The following is a 12032-nucleotide window of genomic DNA, read 5'->3' on the forward strand; positions in this document are numbered from 1 at the left end:
AGGAGTCAGGATCGGTCTGCCCCAGTGTTGAATAGGGAGATTTACATCCATATGGGAGGGAGGAGTGTACCTGGGACCTGAATAGGGCTGGGCCTTCCCTACACATTGCTGGCTCCGCCACCTGTGGTTCGACTGATGTCCCTAGCCTGTCCAGTGAATGGGGAGAGGGGCAAAGCACAACATAGTGCTCCAAAACCAGTTGCATCTGGTTTTTACTTAACCCTGCAGCCTGAGACAAAGGAAATTTGTATATAAAAAGGGGCTGTGACCCCTTGTAAAGTGTTCTGCTGTGCTTGTCCTGACGCTGGGGGGGCTGCTGCTGCTGGGCTCCAGAAGGAACCGCCACAAAGGACTGCCTCCCTGCTGGAGGGCCCTGTGTGCTGGCCTGCCTGAGCCCAGCCTTATGCCCCCTGAACCTAGCGCCTGGAAGAGCGCTTTACTTGCCTTATTTTGGGAGAAACACTTTATTTGTTGCAGTCCAAGGAAGCGCTGTGGAGGACGGTGGGTGCCTCCAGCACGAAGCTGCACCGTGTGGGATTCCCCCCACAATTGCAAATTATCGAGCAGGTGCCCACCCTGCATCTCAGCGCTAAGAAAACCGAGGGGGAGCCCACCCCGCATCGGTACCTTGGAAGCGGGTGCCCACCCCGCTTATCTTTATTCTTGTCCTTGTGGGTGCCCACCCCGCCTCCTGCCGCTTTATCGTAATTTCGACGGGTGCCCACCCCGCTGTTGTGCTCATTCTCGCGGGTGCCCACCCCGCCTCCTGCCGCTTTATTATAATTTCGGCGGGTGCCCACCCCGCGTGTATGCTTTTGTGGAAGCGGGTGCCCACCCCGCATGACTCTGTAGAGAGAAGACTTCGCCGCGACCCGGAAGTCCACAAAGCAGCCCTTCTGTAGGCGGGGCGCTCCAAGAACCAGGAAGCGGACGGGAGCCTACCCCGCGCTTCTGTGTCTGAAGGAACAGCCGGAAGCCAACAGGAGCCCACCCCGCGCTCCGGTGCACAAAGGAGGAGTGGCTGGAAGAAGTCAGCGCATGGCTGGCGAAGGAAGGGAGAAGCAGGCCGTCTGGGGCCTCGTGGACTCTACCTCCAAGTCCCAGGTCCCAAGAGGGGCCTGGGTGAAGTCAGGCGATCAGCGAATCAAGGCGGGTCACCGTGAGCGGAGAGGAGCCCCGCATGGTGTCCTGCTGCCGAGAAGCCTCCCCAGTGTTACCGGAGTCCTGCGTATGCCTGGTGAAATGAGCAGAGTTCAGCAAAGGCCCTGAAACTCTGAGGCCCGCGGGAGGAAGCAGCGCGGGAGACCAGGAGAGCGGAGACAACGCGGGAGTCCCAGGTGAGTGGGACTCCACGTGTATGGTGATTGTGCCTGTTTGCTTCTCAGTGACACCGCCGTAGCGGGCCACTGCAACGTGGGGGTTCAGAAAGCACCGCAGTACCAGCCCCAAATCTCCTCACAGTTGCGCCGCCGTTGCGGGCAACTGCATCACGGGGGCATTTTTCTTCTTTGAGCGAAAGTCCCAGAGTGGGAATCCTGGGGGCATTTCTTCAGTGGCATAGCCAGTGCCAGCGTTCTTGGGGGCATATTGGTTTCAGAGCCTGTGTGCTCCAACGTGAGGGCATCGAGGTGCCCAGGCCCCATTCCTCACAGCTGCCCAGCACTTAGTGGGCAGCTGCAATGTTTAGGTTGTGCCCCTGTGCGCTGTTGCTTACGCTGCTTTGGCAGCCCAGCCCTGACATTTTGGACAAAGGGCATTTGAGCCCCTGAGAGGCCAAGTTGGCCTGGGGACAGTTTTTCTGTGTTGTGCCCTCACCTAGGGTACATGGTTATTTCTACATGTGTACGTTTGCGCAATGTGCATTGCCTTTATGCTTATTTCTATTTCTAAATATGAATTCTGCATAGGAGGTTGTTTAATGCGTTGGGTGTTAGGAATGTACCGTGTGTAGTATGTTTTGCGCACCCTGTGTTTTATACCTCTAGATATGATTTCGGCATAGGAGGTTGTTTAATGCGTTGGGTGTTAGGAAATGTACCGTGTGTAGTATGTTTTGCGCACCCTGTGTTTTATACCTCTAGATATGATTTCTGCAAAGGAGGTTGTTTTACCTGTTTAGGTTTATGTTAGGGAGATTATACTTCCCTGTGTGATGTACGCCCTGTGTGTAATTATACTTAGGAGGTAGGGTCTAATGCGTTAGACTTGTGAGACAGTTGGTATATGTTCTACATTTACAATTGGTGATTTGTGCTAATTCTGACAATGGTCCATGTGGCCCTGTCTTGTGTAAATAGTCCCCTGTAAAATTCTGCCCAGTGCCAGTTGGCACAGTGTAAATTATGTGATTATCATCTAATGTGTTTATTATAATACAAAGGTTATTTTTATATATAACCTTGTGTGGAGTTTCTTTTGTGGTGGGCCTAGGGTGTTGTTGCTGTGTGCGCGAGCAATCGCTTTCCACATTGCCTCCGGGATAAGCCTGACTGCTCGTGCCAAGCTACCAAGGGGGTGAGCAGGGGTTATCTTTGGCGTGTAATTCCCCAGCCCTGACTTAGAGTGGTGGTCTCTGCCTGGCTTTGGCGCAAGCCTTAGCCAACCAGAGATCCCATTTCTAACATTGGTGATCAGCGGTGGGATTAGGACTTGCGTTTGCGCAGTACCACATTGACGACTGGCTGCACTACAAAACTCTGCATTTTAGATAATCACGTGGTTGGGGATTATTGTTCTGAGTCCTATTTTAAATTATTCTCCTAAATAGTGTCATTTTTGAATTGTGTACTCTTGCTTCAGCTCAGACACCTAGGTCCCTTGTGTTGCACGTGTCTCTGAGCGTCCTGCCAAAATGGAGTCTGCTTTTAATTTCTGTGGTCTGTTTAGATACAGTATGGGGGAGTTGGTTGAGTTTTGTGAGGAGAGAGACATAGCAGTGAGTGTGTCAGACTCCCAGTCAAAACTTAGGGAAAACCTGATCCAATGGCAAAAAGATGAATGGGAACGTGAGCGCAGTGAGGAGGAGAGGGCCCGGGCCACACGCCAAGAGGGTGGTGGGTCTGAGGGGAGCTCTGAGGAGTCGGAAGAGGAAGAAGAAAGTGACAGGACAGGGACGCCTGTAGATAGTGAAGACCCCATAGATAGGGAGTCCCGTGCTGGGTCCTGTGTCAGGGGCCGTGCCCCATCCCTTTTCCTATCCCCGGAGTAATGGGTAGATAGGAGGGAAGAAAGGGAGCATCAGCTGGCTTTGGAGAAGCTCAGGTTAGAGCATGCCAAGGAGATAGCGCAGCTGAATGTGGAGGAGAAACAGTTTGAGACGAGAGGGTCTTAGCGCAGAAGAGGATGGCGGAGGCTGAGAGGGCCTTTGCCAGGGAGAAATTAGCTCACAAGGGTAGAATAGCCCCTAAGTGCAGTTGTGGTTTTCTGGAATCACCAGTAAGGGTGGGATCCAGTGGTGGCAGCAATATAGAGTCCAGTGCAGAGAGTCCCATTCCCAGTTCCCAGAGTATGGTACCTATTTCCCAAGAAGAGGAGGATAGGTTGAAATTCAGGCGCAGTAGGAAACTGTCTCACCAGTCTTGGGAGGAGTTTGTGGAGGAATGTAATGATGCACTGGACAATTGGGTAAAGCTTGACCCGGAATATGACTTTGGTGAACTGCTCAATATGATTCTCAAAGAGCAAATGCTCAGAAGTGGTTGTGGGCCGGAGTTGCGCCAACACCTGTTGGGGTTGGAGGCCTGTTATCCTTGGGAGCTTGCAGAAAAAGCAGACCGTTGGGAAAGGGCCCAAGGTTCTGATGAGGCATGGGAGAGTACTTCCAACAGTAGTGGCTCAGGTATCTTCCCGTCCAGTATTGGGGAAGAGGTTCAGAGTAGCCCAGCTAGGTCCCAGAGTAGTGAGAGGGGTGTAGGGGCTCACGATCTATCTCAGTGGAGTAGGAGTGAGTGTGTGACTTCGAGTCCCCAGATGCCCGAAACCCAGTCTCAGAGCCTGGATGGTTTCTTCAGGGAACACCAGGTTGGGGGCCTAGGCTGTCCTGTTAGTCCATTTGAGGAGGATCACCTAGTGTATGGAGAACCTGGAGCATCTGTAAGTAGAGCTCCAGTGGTACTGGTGTCTGGCAGTGCCACTCCAGTAGGGAGGGTACAGAAGTCCAGCGAGAGGGGTGGCATGGGGCTGTGTTCCCCAGTGGAGGAGCCAGTGGGTCAGGGACCAGCCGGGAGTTGTTGAGTCTTCTAGAGGGGACCATGTTGACCACACATCTGTCCTGGGGGATCTTCATGCACTATCAGGTGGACTGGGGACGGGAGATCTGCGCCAGGCAGACTGTCACGCAACATATGAGGCATATGTTACCCTCGGGGGGGATGGTGTGTAAGTCCCCAGAAGTCCTGGAGTGCCAGGCAAGTACTCAGCCAAAGGGTTTAGACCAATGGTTGGGAGGCCAGGTTCAGGATCAGTCTGACCTGGAGGGAAGGACGACTGTAAGCAGTGTCCTGACCGTTGTAGCTGCTAGGTGCACCACTCCAGTTGGGAGGGTGCCGGACTCTGGAAGGGGGTGCAGAGGGAGGGAGTCCTCGCCCCTGACCCCGATGCAACCTGAGGGGTTAAACCCTAGGTTGGGAGACCAGTTCTTAGAAAGAGGTCCTGAACTGGTGGGAGAGTTGTGTTATTTGGGTGCCTCTCAGAGGAAGAAAGGACGGAACCCTAGAAGAAGAGGTAGGGGGAGGAGAGCCTCGTCCGGGACTGTTGGTCAGCTTGAGGGTACAGACCCTAGGCTGGAGGATCAGTGGCAGTTTAGAACTGCCATGATGAGGGGTAGAGTGGAGCATGGTTACTATGTGCCAGGTGTTACTAACCTCTACTCTGTGGATAGGCAAGGACCAGTGGCATTTGGATGGCCTAAGTCCTGGTCCTGGCCGTGGACAGCTGAGGAGTACCAGTGGGGTAGCCCAGTTGGTCCGCAGAGCTTTTACAGAGGGAACCACGTGGGTTCAGAGTGGCGTAGAACCGGAGTGTGTCCCTGCCGTTGCGGGCCCGCGTCCATGTTCTATCGCCCAAAGCAGGAAAGCCCATCATGGTGGTGATTGGTCTCCCCTGCGTTTTGGCTGGAAGGGGGTTGTGTTGGACTTGGCCCTTCTGGCAGGTTCACCCCTAACCTTTTTGCAATTATCCTAGCTTTTTCCCTATGGAGTGTTAGTGGTTTTAGACCCCTAGGCACTTTAACACGGTGTCCCCGTGTAAAGTGCGTGCGCTCTGTGTTACATTGAGTGAGAGTGACCTGCCCTCCCATAGGAATGCATGGGGAATGTGTGTGTCCATGGTAGTTCCTGATGCGTGGGGAGTGCAGGGTCGAGTTTTTAATGTGCAAACTCGTGAGATTGAATGCTGAGCGATGATGTGTGCAGCGTTACTGTGTCTAATGTAGAAGAACCACTTCTAGAAGCTGGCATGTCTCTGTAATAACTGTGAAGTGACTGTCTGGCTTGTGATTGGCTGGTGTGCCTGGCTCCAGGAGTCAGGATGGGTCTGCACCAGTAGTGAATAGGGAGATTTACATCCAGATGGTTGGGAGGAGAGCACCTGGGACCTGAATAGGGCTGGGCCTTCCCTACACAATGCTGGCTCCGCCCCCTGTGGTGCGACTGATGTCCCTAGCCTGTCCAGTGAATGGGGAGAGGGGCTGAGCACAACAGAGTCCTCCAAAACCAGTTGCATCTGGTTTTTCCTTAACCCTGCAGCCTGAGACAAAGGAAATGTGTTTATAAAAAGGGGCTGGAACCCCATGTAAAGTGTTCTGCTGTGCTTGTCCTGACGCTGGGGGGGCTGCTGCTGCTGGGCTCCAGCAGGAACCGCCACAAGGGACTGCCTCCCTGCTGGAGGGCCCTGTGTGCTGGCCTGCCTGAGCCCAGCCTAGTGCCCCCGAACCTAGCGCCTGGAAGAGCGCTTTACTTGCCTTATTTTGGGAGAAACGCTTTATTTGTTGCAGTCCAAGGAAGCGCTGTGGAGGACGGTGGGTGCCTGCAGCACGAAGCTGCACCGTGTGGGATTCCCCCCACAATTGCTAATTATCGAGCAGGTGCCCACCCTGCATCTCGGCGCTAAGAAAACCGAGCGGGAGCCCACCCCGCATCGGTACCTTGGAAGCGGATGCCCACCCCGCTTATCTTTATTCTTGTCCTTGCGGGTGCCCACCCCGCCTCCTGCCACTTTATCGTAATTTCGGCGGGTGCCCACCCCGCCGTTGTGCTCGTTCTCGCGGGTGCCCATCCCACCTCCTGCCGCTTTATTATAATTTCAGCGGGTGCCCACCCCGCGTGTATGCTTTTGTGGAAGCGGGTGCCCACCCCGCATGACCCTGCAGAGAGAGGACTTCACCGCTACCCGGAAGTCCACAGAGCGGCCCTGCTGTGGGCGGGGCGCTCCAAGAAACAGGAAGCGGACGGGAGCCTACCCAGTGCTCCTGTGTCTGGAGGAACAGCCGGAAGCCGACGGCAGCCCACCCCGCACTCCGGTGCACAAAGGAGGAGTGGCTGCAAGAAGTCAGCGCAGGGCCGGCGAAGGAAGGGAGAAGCAGGCCGTCTGGGGCCTCGTGGACTCCACCTCCAAGTCCTGGGTCCCAGGAGGGGGCCCGGGTGAAGTCAGGCGATCGGCGAATCAAGGCGGGCCCCCGTGAGCGGAGAGGAGCCCAGCATGGTGTCCTGCTGCCGAGAAGCCTCCCCAGTGTTACCGGAGTCCTGCGTATGCCCGGTGAAATGAGCAGAGTTCAGCAAAGGCCCTGAAACTCTGAGGCCCGCGGGAGGAAGCAGCGCGGGAGACCAGGAGAGCGGAGACAACGCAGGAGTCCCAGGTGAGTGGGACTTTACGTGTGTGGTGATTGTGCCGGTTTGCTTCTCAGTGGCACCACCGTAGCGGGCCACTCCAACATGGGAGTTCAGAAAGCACCGCAGTACCAGCCCCAAATCTCCTCACAGTTGCGCCGCTGTTGCGGGCAACTGCATCACGGGGGCATTTTTCTTCTTTGAGCGAAAGTCCCAGAGTGGGACTCCTGGGGGCATTTCTTCAGTGGCATAGCCAGTGCCAGCGTTCTTGGGGGCATATTGGTTTCAGAGCCTGTGTGCTCCAACGTGAGGGCATCGAGGTGCCCAGGCCCCATTCCTCACAGCTGCCCAGCACTTAGTGGGCAGCTGCAATGTTTAGGTTGTGCCCCTGTGCGCTGTTGCTTACGCTGCTTTGGCAGCCCAGCCCTGACATTTTGGACAAAGGGCATTTGAGCCCCTGAGAGGCCAAGTTGGCCTGGGGACAGTTTTTCTGTGTTGTGCCCTCACCTAGGGTACATGGTTATTTCTACATGTGTACGTTTGCGCAATGTGCATTGCCTTTATGCTTATTTCTATTTCTAAATATGAATTCTGCATAGGAGGTTGTTTAATGCGTTGGGTGTTAGGAATGTACCGTGTGTAGTATGTTTTGCGCACCCTGTGTTTTATACCTCTAGATATGATTTCAGCTTAGGAGGTTGTTTAATGTGTTGGGTGTTAGGAAATGTACCGTGTGTAGTATGTTTTGCGCACCCTGTGTTTTATACCTCTAGATATGATTTCTGCATAGGAGGTTGCTTTACCTGTTTAGGTTTATGTTAGGGAGATTATACTTCCCTGTGTGATGTACGCCCCTAGTGTAATTATACTTAGGAGGTAGGGTCTAATGCGTTAGACTTGTGAGACAGTTGGTATATGTTCTACATTTACAATTGGTGATTTGTGCTAATTCTGACAGTGGTCCATGTGGCCCTGTCTGGTGTAAATAGTCCCCTGTAAATTTCTACCCAGTGCCAGTTGGCACAGTGTAAATTATGTGATTATCATCTAATGTGTTTATTATAATACAAAGGCTATTTTTATATATAACCTTGTGCGGAGTTTCTTTTGTGGTGGGCTTAGGGTGTTGTTGCTGTGTGCGCGGGCAAACGCTTTACACATTGCCTCCGGGATAAGCCTGACTGCTCGTGCCAAGCTACCAAGGCGGTGAACAGGGGTTATCTTTGGCGTGTAATTCCCCAGCACTGACTTAGAGTGGTGGTCTCTGCCTGGCTTTGGCGCAAGCCTTAGCCAACCAGAGATCCCATTTCTAACAAGTGGTATATCTGTAGAGTAGGGGGTCCTGTTTTAGGGTTTAGGGTGGTGCAGTGGTGTTTAGTAGTGTAGGGGGTCGTGAAGGGGGTAATGTTTTTCAGTTTAGGGTAGTGCTGTTGTGTTTGAGTAGTGAAGGGGGTCGTGCTGGGGGTAGATTTAGGGTTTAGGGTAGTACAGTGGTGTTTGTGTAGTGTAGGGGGTCGTGCAGGGGGTAGTGTTTTAGGGTTTAAGGCAGTGCAGTGGTGTCTGTATATTGAAGGGGTCATACTGGGGGTAGTGTTTTAGGGTTTAGGGTAGTGCAGTTATATTTGGGAAGTGTAGGGTGTCGTGCTGGGGGTAGTGTTTTAGGGTTTAGGGTAGTGCAGTAGTGTTTGGGTAGTGAAGGGTGTCATGCTGGGGTAGTGTTTTGGGGTTTAGGGTAGAGCAGTGGTGCTTGTGTAGTGTAGAGAGTAGTGCTGGGGGTAGTGTTTTGGGGTTGAAGATAGTGTAGTGGTGTTTGTGTATTGTAGGGGGTAATGTTTTAGGGTTTAGGGTAGTGCAGTGGTATTTGTGTAGTGTAGGGGGTCATGCTGGGGGTAGTGTTTTAGGGTTTAGGGTAGTGCAGTGGTGTTTGGGAAGTGTAGGGGGTCGTGCTGGGGGTAGTGTTTGAGGGTTTAGGGTAGTGCAGGTGATTGTGTAGTGTAGGGTGAAGTGCTGGGATAGTGTTTTAGGGTTTAGGGTAGTGCAGTGGTGTTTGTGTACTGAAGGGGTCATGCTGCGTTAGTGTTTTAGGGTTTAGGGTAGTGCAGTGGTTTTTGTGTAGTGTAGGGGGTCGTGTTTTAGGGTTTAGGGTAGTGCAGTGGTGTTTATTAGTGTTGGGGGTCGTGCTGGGGGTAGTGTTTTTCGGTTTAGGGTAGTGCAGTTGTGTTTCAGTATTGAAGGGGGTCGTGCTGGGGGTAGATTTAGGGTTTAGGGTAGTACAGTGGTGTTTGTGTAGTGTGGGGGGGTCGTGCAGGTGTAGTGTTTTAGGGTTTAAGGCAGTGCAGTGGTATCTGTATATTGAAAGGGTCGTGTTGGGGGTAGTGTTTTAGGGTTTAGGGTAGTGCATTTATATTTGGGTAGTGTAGGGTGTCGTGCTGGGGGTAGTGTTTTAGGGTTTAGGGTAGTGCACTAGTGTTTGCGCAGTGAAGGGGGTAGTGTTTTGAGGCTTAGCGTAGTGCAGTGGTGCTTGTGTAGTGTAGGGAGTCGTGCTGGGGGTAGTGCTTTAGGATTGAGGGTAGTGTAGTGGTGTTTGTGTATTGTAGAGGGTAGTGTTTTAGGGTTTAGGGTAGTGCAGTGGTGTTTGGGTAGTCTAGGTGGTCATGCTGAGGTAGTGTGTTTGGGTTTATGGTAGTGCAGTGGTGTTTGTGTACTGTAGGGGGTCATGCTCTTTGGTTTAGGGTAGTGCAGTGGTGTTTATGTAGTATAGCAGGTCGTGCTGGGGGTAGTGTTTTACGTTTTCATGTAGTGTAGTGGTATTTGTGTAGTGTATGGTGTTGTGTTTTAGAGTTTAGGGTAGTGCAGTGGTGTTTAGTAGTGTAGGGGGTCATGCTGAGGGTAGTGTTTTTTGGTTTAGGGTAGGTCAGTTGTGTTTAAGTAGTGAAGGTGGTCATGTTGGGGGTAGTGTTTAAGGGTTTAGGGTAGTACAGTGGTGTTTGTGTAGTGTAGGGGTCATGCTTGGTGTATTGTTTTAGGGTTTAGGGTAGTGCAGTATAGTTTGTGTAGTGTATGGGGTCATTGCTGGGGGTAGTGTTTTAAGTTTCAGGGTTATGCAGTTGTGTTTGGGTAGTGAAGAGGGTCGTGCTGGGGGTAGTGTTTTAGGGTTTAGGGTAGTGCATCGGTGTTTGAGTAGTCTAGGTGGTCATGCTGAGGTAGTGTGTTAGTGTTTAGGGTAGTGCAGTGGTGTTTGTATAGTGTAGGGGGTAGTGTTTTAGGGTTATGGGTAGTACAGTGGTGTTTGTGTAGTATAGCAGGTCGTGCTGGGGGTAGTGTTTGATGGTTTCATGTAGTGTAGTGGTATTTGTGTAGTGTGTGGGGTTGTGTTTTAGAGTTTGGGGTAGTGCAGTGGTGTTTAGTAGTGTAGGGAGTCGTACTGAGGGTAGTGTTTTTTGGTTTAGGGTAGTGCAGTGGTGTTTGTGTAATGTAAGGTGTCATGCTGGGGGTAGTGTTTTAGGGTTTAGGGTAGTGCAGTGATGTTTGTGTACTGTAGGGGGTTGGTCTGTGGGTAGATTTAGGGTTTAGGGTAGAGCAGTGGTGTTTGGGTGGTGTAGGGAGTCGTGCTAGTGGTAGTGTTTTAGGGTTTAGGGTAGTGCAGTTATGTTTGGGTAGTGAAGGGGGTAGTGCTGGGGGTAGTGTTTTAGGGTTTAGGATAGTACAGTGTTGATTATGTACTGTAGGGTGTCATGCTTGGGGTAGTGTTTTAGGGTTTAGGGTTGTGCAGTGGTGTTTGTGTAAAGTGGGGGTCATGCTGGGGGTACTGTTTTAAGGTTTAGGGTAGTGCAGTTGTGTTTGAGTTGTGAAGGGGTTGTGCTGGGGGTAGTGCTTTAGTGTTTAGGGTAGTGAAGTGGTGCTTGTGTAGTGTAGGGGTCGTCATGGGGGTAGTGTTTTACGGTTTAGGGTAGTGCAGTGATGTTTGGGTAGTGTAGCGGGTCGAGCTGGGGGTATTGTTTAAGGGTTTAAGGTAGTTCAGTGGTGTTTGTGTAATGTAGGGGGTCGTGCTGTGGGTAGTGTTTTAGGGTTTAGGGTTGTACAGTGGTGTTTGTGTAATATAGGGGTAGTGTTTTAGGGTTTAGGGTAGTGCAGTGGTGTTTGTTTAGTGTAGAGGGTCATGCTGGGGGTAGTGTTTTAGGGTTTAGGGTAGTGCAGTGGTGTTTGGATAGTGTAGGCGGTTGTGCTCGCTGGAAGTGTTTTAGTGTTTAGGGTAGTACAGTGGTGTTTGTTTAGTGTAGGGGGTCGTGCTTGGGGTAGTGTCTTAGGGTTTAGGGTAGTGCAGTGGTGTTTGAGTATTGTAGGGGTCATGGGGGTATATTTACGGTTTAGGGTAGTGCAGTGGTGTTTGTGTAGTGTAGGGGGTCATGCTGGGGGTAGAGTTTTAGGGTTTAGGGTAGTGCAGTTGTGTTTGGGTAGTTTAGGGGGTCGTGTTGGGGGTTGTGTTTTATGGTTTAGGGTAGTGCAGTGGTGTTTGTGTAGTGTAGAGGGTCATTCTGGGGGTAGTGTTTTAGGGTTTAGGGTAGTGCAGTGATGTTTGTGTAGTATAGGGGGTCATGCTGGGGGTAGTGTTTTAAGGTTTAGGGTAGTGCAGTGGTGTTTGGGTAGTTTAGGGGGTACTGCTGAGGGTAGTGTTTTAGGGTTTAGGGTAGTGCAGTGATGTTTGTGTAGTGTAGGGGGTAGTGCTGGGGATAGTGTTTTAGGGTTAGGGTTTGGTGTAGTCCAGTGGTGTTTGGGTAGTGTAGGGGGTCGTGCTGGGGGTAGTGTTTAAGGGTTTAGTGTAGTGCCGTCGTGTTTTTGTAGTATAGGGGGTAGTGTTTTAGGGTTTAGGGTAGTGCAATGGTGTTTATGTAGTCTAGGTGGTCATGCTGAGGTAGTGTGTTAGGGTTTAGGGTAGTGCAGTGGTGTTTGTGTAGTGTAGGGTGTCATTTTTTTTGGTTTAGGGTAGTGCAGTGGTGTTTGTGTAGTGTATGGGGTCATGCTGGGGGTAGTGTTTTAGGGTTTAGCGTAGTGCAGTAGTGTTTGTATAGTGTAGGGGGTAGTGTTTTAGGGTTTTGGGTAGTACAGTGGTGTTTGTGTAGTATAACGGGTTGTGCTGGGGGTAGTGTTTTATGGTTTAAAGTAGTGTAGTGGTATTTGTGTAGTGTATGGGGTTGTGTTGTAGAGTTT

The sequence above is a fragment of the Triturus cristatus genome, chromosome 1_1 (assembly GCF_964204655.1).
Source record: "Triturus cristatus chromosome 1_1, aTriCri1.1, whole genome shotgun sequence".
NCBI lineage: Eukaryota > Metazoa > Chordata > Amphibia > Caudata > Salamandridae > Triturus > Triturus cristatus.